Source organism: Octodon degus, unplaced genomic scaffold (assembly GCF_000260255.1).
Source record: "Octodon degus isolate 3935 unplaced genomic scaffold, OctDeg1.0 scaffold00002, whole genome shotgun sequence".
Classification (NCBI taxonomy): domain Eukaryota; kingdom Metazoa; phylum Chordata; class Mammalia; order Rodentia; family Octodontidae; genus Octodon; species Octodon degus.
In genome coordinates, this window is record NW_004524578.1 from 8,567,287 (window position 1) to 8,578,601 (window position 11,315).

The following is an 11,315-nucleotide window of genomic DNA, read 5'->3' on the forward strand; positions in this document are numbered from 1 at the left end:
ATGGTCTCCTACTTAGAATATGAGTATAACTTATGTTATTTAGATTTGGGGGGATAATTTGGATGTGGAAACTTTCAGTATCTCCACATAATTTCAGACTCATAAAGCTCCTGACTTTTGTATTGAACCAGCTCCCTCAAACTATACAAAAGTCAAGAGAAGCATGCTATTAGAAACATTTACTTGGAATGAACAATTTTCTATGTTTGAAATCTGGATCTGAATTAATATTACCTGAATCCTTGAGATGATAACTAACATCTTTATCATGGTCATAAGCAAGATGTGAAAGACAATAATACCACTTCGTAGGATAGTTATACAGTGTCAATTAAATTGTGTATATAAAATAAACATTCAATAAATATTAGCTATTTCTATTGCCTAATACAGAAAGTTACAAATAAAGACTCCGGAAGTCTCTTCCCACAAAGAAGGCCTCCTTTACATCTTTGCTGAGAGGCAAAACAGGTAAATGAAACACTAACAAATCTATTTCCGAACTGCCCATCAGCATCAGACAGCCTACAGTAAACTTGTTGCACATAGGTTAAATTCTTGAAGAATGATGATGTTGTGGTTCCAAGGGACAATTGGTCAAGCTTTAGGCCCTAACCTCTCATTTTAAAACTATATCATTCTGCCTTCTTCTGAGACTAGATGTGGCAGTGAATGTAGAGGGTTAAAGATACAATAGCAGGGGAAAGATCATGCAGAATCTTGCAGGGAGTGTCAAGTTCTTACCTCCATCACAAGAATAAGAAGACAATAATGAAAGATTTTTAAGTTTGAGAGTGACACAGTGAAATTTGTATTTTCATCACTTTATGAAAAAGAAATTGCAAGAGGCAAGAATGTATGCCAAGCCCTGTGGTCAAGGGTGGTGGCCACAAAGAGGAAGACCTGAGAGCAGATTCCAGAGACTCAGGAAATGAAGCCAATAGATCTTGGTAATGGTTAAAAGATGAGAATGTGAGAGAAAAGAACTTGTCAAGAATGACTTCCAGCTATGTGGATTGAGTAACAAACTGGAAAGGCAACACACAGCATAGAAAAGGCAATTTTTATTTAGCTATGTAATGTGTGGGAGATGGGTTATAAATTATGTTTTGAAAGTGTGGAATTTTAAGTGTTTTGAAACACACCCAGGTGAAAATGGAATGCAGGATATTAGTCATAACCAGTCTGGAACAATAGACATTGGTGGAAATAATGTAATAATTTTCATGATAAAAGCGAGATTCCTGGTTTCCTGTTGCAATATTCATTCTCCTCTTATTCTGTTCTGCACAAAAGTTCAATTCTTCTCTTCCTCTCCACAAGTGAAGCATATTTCTTGACCTTCTGAATTAAGATTAATTCCCCTTAGGAATGCAACATTAGCAAATGTGACTCAAGCAGAGGTTTGCAAATGTTTGTACTTTGAAACCTGTGCCTTTTTACTTCACTTGCAACTCTAATGCTGCTATTTAATGAGTCTTAAGTAGCCTGATGGAGAATGAGAACACAGGTGCGTGAACAAAGCCCACAGCTTCAATGCCAACTGTATAAAGCACATGATGTGCCAGGAGAACCATAGAAGTTGATTAAAACATCCTGTCATCTGACACATGAGAAAGTCCAGCTAAAGCCAGGCTCACTGAGTCAGTGAAATGGTCTTGCTGACCCAGATAACTGTATTCTAAACACAATCACTGTTATTATTTCCACTAAATTTCAAGGTGATGTGTTTTTTTAGAAAAGCTAATTCATTCACAGATTAATGCAAACTGCCATTAATTTGAGCACTTTTACCAGGCTCCCTTGCAGCTACATTTGGCCTTGTAACTATAGCTGATCAAAGAGTATAAAGAAATATGATAGTTCCTAGTTCTAGTTTGCTTAGAATTGAATTGTTACAGTGCTTTGCTTCATGTATGTCTCCTGTGACTTCCTTTATCTGCTACCCACACCATAATTATGATCCCTGAAACTAATTATCATTGTAGATTATCTATAGAACATAATTCATTGTAAATATTATTTGAATGGTTGTCCTGTATTGTTTAGGGCAGGACAAAAATGTACACATGAAATGAATACAACTTACTCTTCTTTCCTTTTTTCTTTCTTTCTTTTTTTTTTCTCTCTCTCTTTTTGTATTGTAGTACAAGGTCTCATGACATAGATCTGACTTATAGTGATCCTCTTGTTTTTAGCCTCCCAAGAGCTGGGATTACAGGTGGGCACCACCATACCCAGTCTCAGTAGCAGTCTCAGCATGCCCCAGGGGCAGGGTTTGCACTACATACCAGGGATCCAACCCTGGTCCCTGTGCTGAGCTATCTGGTTGGCTTATCTTACTTTGAATAGTTTTGATCCTCAGAGATGCCTGAATTTACATGTGTGAAATCTGCACATACAGAGGATTAACAGTATTTGCTTATTCCATGCATTCTTTTACTTTTGAAGAAGAGAACTTACACAAACAAACCGGAAGGACATTATTTTAAGTGAAATAAACCAGACACAAAAAGCAAATGTACCAAGTGATCTTATTCATCTGTAAAAATCTGATGTTATAAAAATAAGGAATAGGGGGCCTGACAGATAGCTCAGCAGATTAAAGCACCTGCATAGGCAGGTGCAGGGATCAGGGTTTGGTCCCTGGCATGTCGTGCTGGTTCCACCCCTAAGGCATGCTGAGGCAGCGACTGAGCCTGGGCACGGTGGCATGCACCTGTAATCCCAGAGCTTGAGAGGTTAAAAACAAGAAGATCACTACAAATCTGATCTATGCAGTGAAACCCTGTAGGCCCTGTACTAAATACATTTAAAAAAAGAAAGTAAGGAATAGAATGGTGGTTTACAGAGCTTGGGAAGGCAAGAGAGGTTAGGAAGTGGGAAAGATTGGCCAATGGATACAAAATACAAATAGGAAGAATAAGTCTGATGCCTTATTGAACAATGGATATAGGTTAGCTGATGGATATAAGTCATGATGTGATCATTATGAAATGCACATATGTACCACAACATCACCCTAAGAGTGCATAACTTTGTATATCAATTTTCAAAATGAAAGGTAATTGTTAAAATTCTAAAGTTAAAATTTTTTGTGTAGGTTACCAGATTCTTGTTTACTTTAAAAATGGATCCGATAACTAACCCTCATCAGCATTCCCTTCTCTATTGGGTGTCCCACTCTGGTGCTCCTCAGTCTCCAACACTTCTTACATTGTCTTGGTGCTGCATCTCAGTCAGAAACCTTGGTGAATGTGACCACAGTCTATCCCTTGGATGTCATTTAATGATATATGTTATCCCAATGCCTTCCTTCTCCTTCCTGGGCACAAAGCTAAGCTGTGTATTTCCAGACTCTTTTTGAGGTTATAGGTTGGTCATGTGACTGAATTCTGCATCACAGAAAATGGCAGGAGTGATGTTTGTGCTGTGTAAGCTTAGCGCATGGAAAGCTGTTCTGGAATCTTCCATGTTCTCTTCCACTTACTGTAAAAGACTCAAGTAGACAGAACAGGGTGGAGACTCAGTACTGAAGACCCACAACTGAGTCTTCTTTGCTGAGTGCACTGGAATATATGACAATGAAGAATATGTTTTATGAGTGAGTACTAAGACCTGGGAGTTGCTTGGTGCAGGATTTGGCCTGATTGGTGGATCAACCTTCTAAACAAAAACCCTATATCTCATCATCAGGGTAAGTTTAATACTTCAGTTTCTCTGTACAATACTAAAAATCTAAAACTCAATACCCTCAGACTCTTAAATCAAAAGCTATACTCTCAGAATAACTATAGTAAAATCCATTGTATTTTTTATGTGAGATGTGTGTAACATAGGTTATAAGCGAGCAGATCACTAATATATTGTCTTAGTTCCCTTGTACACATGTTAATACCAGCTGGTATATAAAATAAGTCCTCAGCATGCACCATATTCTATATATCATCTTGTTTCTGAAAGGAGTCCTTTGAGGAAGGTACCAACCCAATTTGAATGATAAAAACAATGAAACCCAGAAACATTTGGCAACTTATCCAAAATACACAGCTCACTGGACATTTTACAGAGCCTCGCTTGGAGTAGAAACCTACTAGTGTTCACTCCCTGTGCTCCATATTCTTCTGGGACATTGATGTAATAACACTGTGTTATGGTAAAACAGCTGCCGCTATAAAGGATGCTGCTAACAGTTCCAACCAAAAGCGAGAGACGGTATGAGGTATCTACTGTGCCTTCCTTTGAAAGGATAACTAATGGTAACTGCTTTCATCTACTACAGGAGCATAAAGTGCTGGAGGGAGATGTATTATTGCAGAAAAGTTCATTGAGACAATTACCTGTGCTGAGTCTCAATGTTTAGATCCTACCAAGGGCTTGTTCTAGGGAATTTATAAACATAGTTCTTGAAATGTTTAGAATTATTTTCAAGTATCATGTAATCTGGCTTCAAGACTATTTTTCCATCTCTTAAAATGTAGGCCCAAGACTACAGTAAAGAACAAATGGAATATTACATTACGGCGTAATAAACTATGTTTTACACATACACACACAAACTTACTGACATAAAATGACAATTATGTCTTTGCAGTTTCTGTGCTCAGGAATGTATGTGCAACTTAGCTGAGTCATTTGGCTCTGGATCTCTCACAAGATACCAATCAAGTGTAACTGAAAACACAGTCCTCTCAAGGCTTGGCTGGGAAGAATATACTTCTAATTCTTTTACGTGACTGTTGAAATGATTCCATTCCTCCTAAGATATTAAACAGGGCTTCAGTTTCCTACAAGATATAAACTGGAACACTTCTTGAGTTCATGGGCCTCTGCATAGAGGATCTCACACCATGGCTATTCATTCCATCAGAAAGAAAAAAGGCATCAGAGGGAGAAAGAAAGAAAAAAGCAAAATAGAAATCTTAGTCTTTTGTAAGCCAGTTGTAAGTGGCATTCTGTCATTTTTACCATGTTTGAGTTGTCAGGAGCAAGTCAGTATCTCCAGCTCACCTTCAGGGGGAGAGGGTTATACGAGGCATGAACATCAGCAGGTGGGCATCACTGTGAATATCCTAGAAAATGCCTACAGTACAGTGGAAGGCATCTAACCCAATCATGATGCCTAACAAGCACTGAGTGAATAATAGCAGCAATTGCTGGTAGTTTTATTATTGCTATTACTGACAATAAGGAAATGTGACAAATAATTACCAAGACCACAGATTTTTTCAACAAAACAGGGACGCTTAGGTTCAATCCTCTTGTATCTTATAACTAGCTGTGTGGCTTAGACAAGATATATAACCTTTTTTTCCCCTATAGTTTCTCATTGGTACAAGGGAGGCATCAAGGGGTTTTTGTCTCACGATGTCTTATAAAGTTTATATGACATGAGATAAAGTACTTTAGTTCAGAAATTACATTATGGAATCATTCAATATAATTAAGTGAACATTTAGCTCCTCCTCATCACTATTATGTGTCTTTCCAAGGTCTGCTCAGTTGATCAAGTCTTGCCTAATATTGTGTAACAGACATTCACATAAAACCATCACCATTTATTTGTTGCTGATATGCCTAAGGGCCAGTGGGATTACTCTGCCTGGGGGGGTCCCTCATCTTCCTGTTGAGACCAAAGGTCAACCTGAACATTTTCTTTTCAGGACACTGTAGAAGAAAAGCATCATCTTACTACCTGCTAACATTCTAAGCCAATTTACATTACCAAATCCAAAACCAAGAGGGAAAAGATACACTCTAATTTTGGTTAGAAAAACTAGAAAGTTAAAGAAGGATAAAATTGAGACTTCTATAGGCCTACAGATGCAATCCAAGAGCATACTCATAAGAGAAATAAGACCCACATGTGTAAACATCATATTGTCTCACTAGTGTGAGGAGCTGAAAGAGTAAATAAGATCCAAAATATACAACAGATATTGGGCATTGGAAAGAAAGTTCAAGAGAAATTGTGATGTGGGAAAGGAAGCAAAAAAGGAAAAAATATATATAAGTATAAATATTTATTTTTACAAGACAGGTAAGATAGTTATACAGCTTGTTTCTCTTAGTTCATTGAAAAGAAAAGTTTGAGGTAATATTGTTGGGGCAATATTTCACACCTATATCTTGTACTCTGAGTAACAGAATATAAAAAAAAAAACCAATATGCAATGTATTAAATATTGGTACTCTTCACAAAGCCTCCTGCAGTCATTGGGGGAAGTCTTCTAGAGTTTGTGATTAACTCATAATCCAACACTGGGGTTATGGGTGTGAGTGTTACACTGCCCTGGGGCAGATAGTTTTAATACAACAACTACCAAGGTCTGATAAATCTCTGTCTTCCCAGGGAAATTCCATATTTAGGCAGAAACGGTAAAGTTTCTGGTAGTTGCTGTGGTTGATAGAGCAAAAGAATCCATAAGTATTTTCAATGTCTGAGAAAGAAACCATTCTGCCTACCTCCTGAAAAGCCTAGTTGTGCGAGATGATGGCCCACATCATCTAGGGTTCAGGAACAGGCAGGAACACAGCTTTAGTCTAAGTTAAATACAGCAGAACAGCACCAGAGGTACCTCCCAGAGCCTCATATCAAGCACAAAGTTTGAAAGGCTTTGGGGAGATCTGACCACTAATTAGCGACAAAGGAAAGATTAGCATCAGTTCTTGTGATCTGAAGGGAAATGTTATGGCCCTGAACCTGTTCAGTCAGTACTCATTGCAGACCTGCTGAAACAAGCAAGACTATCAGTCTCCTGCTCACTGGGTGCCTGAACCACATTTACATCCAAATGAGCCTTTTAAAAAAAACAGCTACTTGTGTTTTTAACAAAGAAATGGATAAAAGCGGCCTCCTTAAGACTCATAACCCAAGGACTGGCCAAATAGCTCAGTGGATTAAAACACCTGCAAGCAGGCGCAGAAGCCGGGTGTTTGATTCCCAGGCCTGCCGTGTTGGCCCTGGACCCAGGGCACACTGAGACAGCAATTGATGCTGGGTATGGTGGTGCATTCTTGTAATCCCAGCTCTTGGGAGGCTGTAAACAGGCAGACCACTACAAGTCCTATCTGTGTAGTGAGACTCTGAACACCCTGTAGACCCTTCCCTAAAAATACAAACACACAAATAAAAAAAGGCCTATAACCCAGCACATCATTGATTTTTTTTTTGTCTCTCAATTTAATTACATTGCAGGAAATATTTAGCTAAAACATTTTACTTGTGATGTCTACATTAATAACAGGACTGGAGAGGGTACAGTTCATTCTTCTTTTGGATTCTGTTTCTGCTTCTAGAATAATATCACTTTTCCTATCTCATTTCTAATGTGATAGCAAAGCAAGTGATAAGGCCTCATCGTCTCTGAAAGAAAACCTTTTAAAAATCTATTCTGTCATATGCAACATATTTAGAGCTTACAATAAGCAATTTCTCTCCAGAGGAAGTTTTTCAAGGAAAAGAAAAGTGACTCCCAGAGTGATTGCAGCAGCAAAGTAGATTAAATATCCACCATATTAGTCACAGAGCATTAGATGGAATTGAATTGACTGCACAGAGGTCAAAGAGTGGCTGAAGTTTTTAGCCCACCAGAGGGGCAATAAAATCCAACCATACTTAAAATCATTAACTTTAAACCCTTTGATACGAGATCCAAAACCTCTCTGCTCATTCCAGAAACTTCCAAATGCCACACCTGGTAAAAGAATCAATCCTTTCAAGAGAGCCACATTTCAGAAATACTTTAAGTGGAGCAGAAAGCAGTGGAAAGATACAGAGGTTCCCAGTTTCTGTCAGGAAAAAAAAAAATCTCTATATGGTGTATTAAGTGCACAATTTCTGTCCCACCTTCCCAAACATTGCCAGGCAGATTTGTTCCAACTGAATGTTATGCATGAAAGATTTAGGGCTAATTTCTGAAAACTTTGTCCTACTGCAGTGGGGGCAAAGCTGTGGCAGAAGGACTGCCCTGAGCTATCATCAAAAGTCCTGGAAGGTTCACCACCATTCTCTCAGCCCCAACCTCGTGGTTAGCTACCCCTAGGAAGGTTCTGAGCTCATCTCTGAGGTGTGCTGGCTTTGTGGCTGCTTGGCTTACTGATGTTACATACAATGACAAATGGAGCTACAGGTGACTTGAAAGATACACTACGCGAAAAGTGTAAGAGCCACAGTGGTCTTTTCCAGTCAAGGAAGCGGCATGAAGTCCATCTATGAACTTAGAGGTTGATGTAAGAGAAAACGCAGCGTGAGGCTAAGTCTCTAATTGTAAAGTCAACTCCTGAGTTAAAATCTGTAAAGGACAAAAGACAGGTGGACATTTCCTGATGGTTAAATGATTTACCTCCTTCTTCTTTCCCCATTGCTATCAAATGCACTTATTTCTGAGTTCATCAGTTAACAAAATCAATTTTTATCATTTATCAATGCTAGCAGTGGTGTAATTGTAAATAAATATTCTCTTCAGCAGTGGTTGTAAAAATGAGTAAAAAAGAGTTAGCTTTTAATTATAATTGCTCTTGTAACCAAATTAAATGTGTCTGTTGTTTCAAAAGCAGGTAGTCCACAGAATTTCTGGGTGCTCAAGGTAATATATACTGCAGAAGATATTTAGAAAAACAATGTGTCCCATGAAAATCTGTGAAGAACATTGTAGCACTTGCTAATCTTGACAGAAGTAGATTAAGTAGAGACACATTTCCAAGAAGGGTCAGCTGTTGTTGGATGGGCCAGAACGGTGCACTTAGCCTTGAGTTTGAACAGAAGGATCTATAGCTCCAAAGTTCCTTTGCAATTTCAAAAATCATAGTAACATGATTTAGGAGAGAGGCATTTTTGGTAGAAAAATACAGTCATGCAACAGTGTATGGGCGTGTATATGGTTGCCTGTATAGGTATGTGTGTATGTGTATATTCACATTCAACATCTCTGAAGGTGTTTCTAAAAGTTTAAGTGTAAAGTTCTAGGAAGGAAACCCTGAGCTCCTGAGCTACTTGTTGCCTCCGTGACCTTAGAAAAGAGATTCTCCAGCCTCATTTTACTGATCTGCTAGATGGGAAGATGGGCATAGTGAGTTTACATCTCACAAGATCACTGGAAAGAGAAATTGAATTGATGTTGTATTCGAGGCGGAGGCCGAGGAAACCACCACTTTGGATGCTGAGCGGTGTTTCAGAAGTCGATCTTGGATGTTTTCATGCTTGACTTCAGTCAGGAGTAGCATAGCAGGGTGGGCTCTAGATTTCAAGCTGAACATTTTCAGGTCAGTTTGAGATTAGGCATATACCAACACAAACTACTGGAGGAACAAAAGGAACTGGCTCAGAAAACAAGGAAAGTGACCACTGACTATGTGACCTCTGGGAAAGAAGGTGAGGGGATCCGAGTGGAGCATGTGGTTCAGGAAGACTAAGGTGTGGAGGCCATGAAGATCCTGCTGCCACACTGTGGCCTCCTTCTGGCCTCATTCAGTCTATGGAAGAGCTAGATTCCAGCCTGATAGAACCTGTGCCTGCACTGATCTCGGCTGTCCTCGACTCCAATCAGAAGGGGCCGAGTTAACAGTAGCTACCAAATAGCTCTGTGCCAAGTATAGCAAAGCATATGGCTGGTTATGTAGGACCAACCAGATTGGAACTGTCAATGATAGACTAATGGGTAGACTAAGCGTAGAAGCCCACACCCAGAATCTTAGTGGAGATCTCCAATTGAAATTGCCAAGTATTAACAAGGTGCCCTATGACCCTGCCTCTGTGGTCATGCTAGAAGCTCCTCCTGAGATAGAAACAGATCTCATCTCATTGGTGCTGGGCTCATAGAAGATGTGAAGAAAGGTGGGCCTGGGAAAGGAGGTAGCGGTGGCCACAGGTTTGCAGCACCTATTGAAGCTATTCAGCACTGAAGTAACAGTGCCAGTGCCACGCTATGCCTGTGCCATGTGTACATAATCCTTTATGTGCACTGCCAAAGGGACCATCAAATTGCAATGGATTACCCATGGGGACTTATCAGGTCTTTCCAAATATTAATCCACCTCAGATACATGCCACTCCCTGTGCTGATGATGTTAATGCTGATAAGAATGTTTCTTCTGCACAGATTGTTGGTCCTAGAGCCAAGCTTGATGCCCTTACAAAAGCCCTCCCAGCCCTGAGGATGACTACAACTTCCTACAGCCAGAGCTGCCTTCTGTGCCAGTCATAGTGCCAACTGCATCTGCTGTGGGCAGCGCTTCAGCATCCGAAGAACTTGAACTCGATGATCTTTCTTGGAGATTTGAAGAGCTGAAAAAGAAAACATAAGTCTCTTAAACTAGGTGCCCTCCAACTTCTGAAAGGTGAAACTGAGAAGTTTCATGAAAATCCCATGGAATTCCATTTCATCTTATCACTGAACACACTCTTTTAGGGGGCGACTTCCTACTCTACCCAATTCTGCCAGTTCTAGTTCTCTGCTAACCAGAAGACATTAACACCTGAACACTCTAAGGCCAGAGAGGCTAACTCCTGGCAGCTGTGTCTGTCTATTTCCTGTTAGAGGAATCCCAGGCTTGCTTGTGACCCAGCTCTCTCCAGGAGAATAAGAAGATGCAGCCCCATAGAGAGAGCAGCCAGAGATGACTGAAGGAGAAGAGCACCTCATGAAGTATCCTAACCTTGGGTTGAAGTTCCAGACAGAAGCAAAGCCCTGCTTACAGGGAGATTATGATGAGACACCAGGCCAGGATATGAGTACAAGAGAGAGAAAGTTGTAAGAATTCCTAGAATGGGGGCCTCTTTCTGGCATATATACCCCCTCACTGCAGGGCACACTTCTACCTAGATCCAGTTACAAAGTTTATTGGGAAAAAGTTGAAGTCCTCTTCATTCTACTAGTTTTTCAGAGAGCCCTCTGTGGCCTCTTTTGAGTACTGTGCTTCTCTTATACCAGAAAACAACACTGAAGAAATGTATGCTTCTGCATAGCATGTTACCAGCAAAGCAAGGAGACCAGTAACACACTGTCTGAAAGTTGCTACCCAAGCCTATGGTGGGCTTCGAGTGGCCTTAATAGAAGAACTCAAATTTCTTGGGTAGTGAGCTGGAAAACCTACAGAAGAGGGATACTTGTTTTCATTTGAAAACTTTGTGATTAAAGGAATCTTTAAAAATTGATCTCAAAATTTTAATGCCCATGTGGCTGTGATTCAGCCCTGTTCTGGGTGGGGCAGATTCTCTCTGTTGCCACCCATGTGCTCCTTTGTCCCAAGGCAAGCCCATCCTTCCCCACAAGGCTGGCTTCAGGGTCCTGTATCTGTGCCTCCTTATTTCCACC

The 11,315-nt window shown here is 40.0% G+C and overlaps 1 pseudogene; it reads left to right on the forward strand.

Moving 5' to 3' along the window:
• LOC101574283 overlaps positions 1-10,303 on the forward strand; it is a 30,490-nt pseudogene extending 20,187 nt beyond the window's left edge.
• The last annotated feature ends 1,012 nt before the right edge of the window (positions 10,304-11,315 follow it).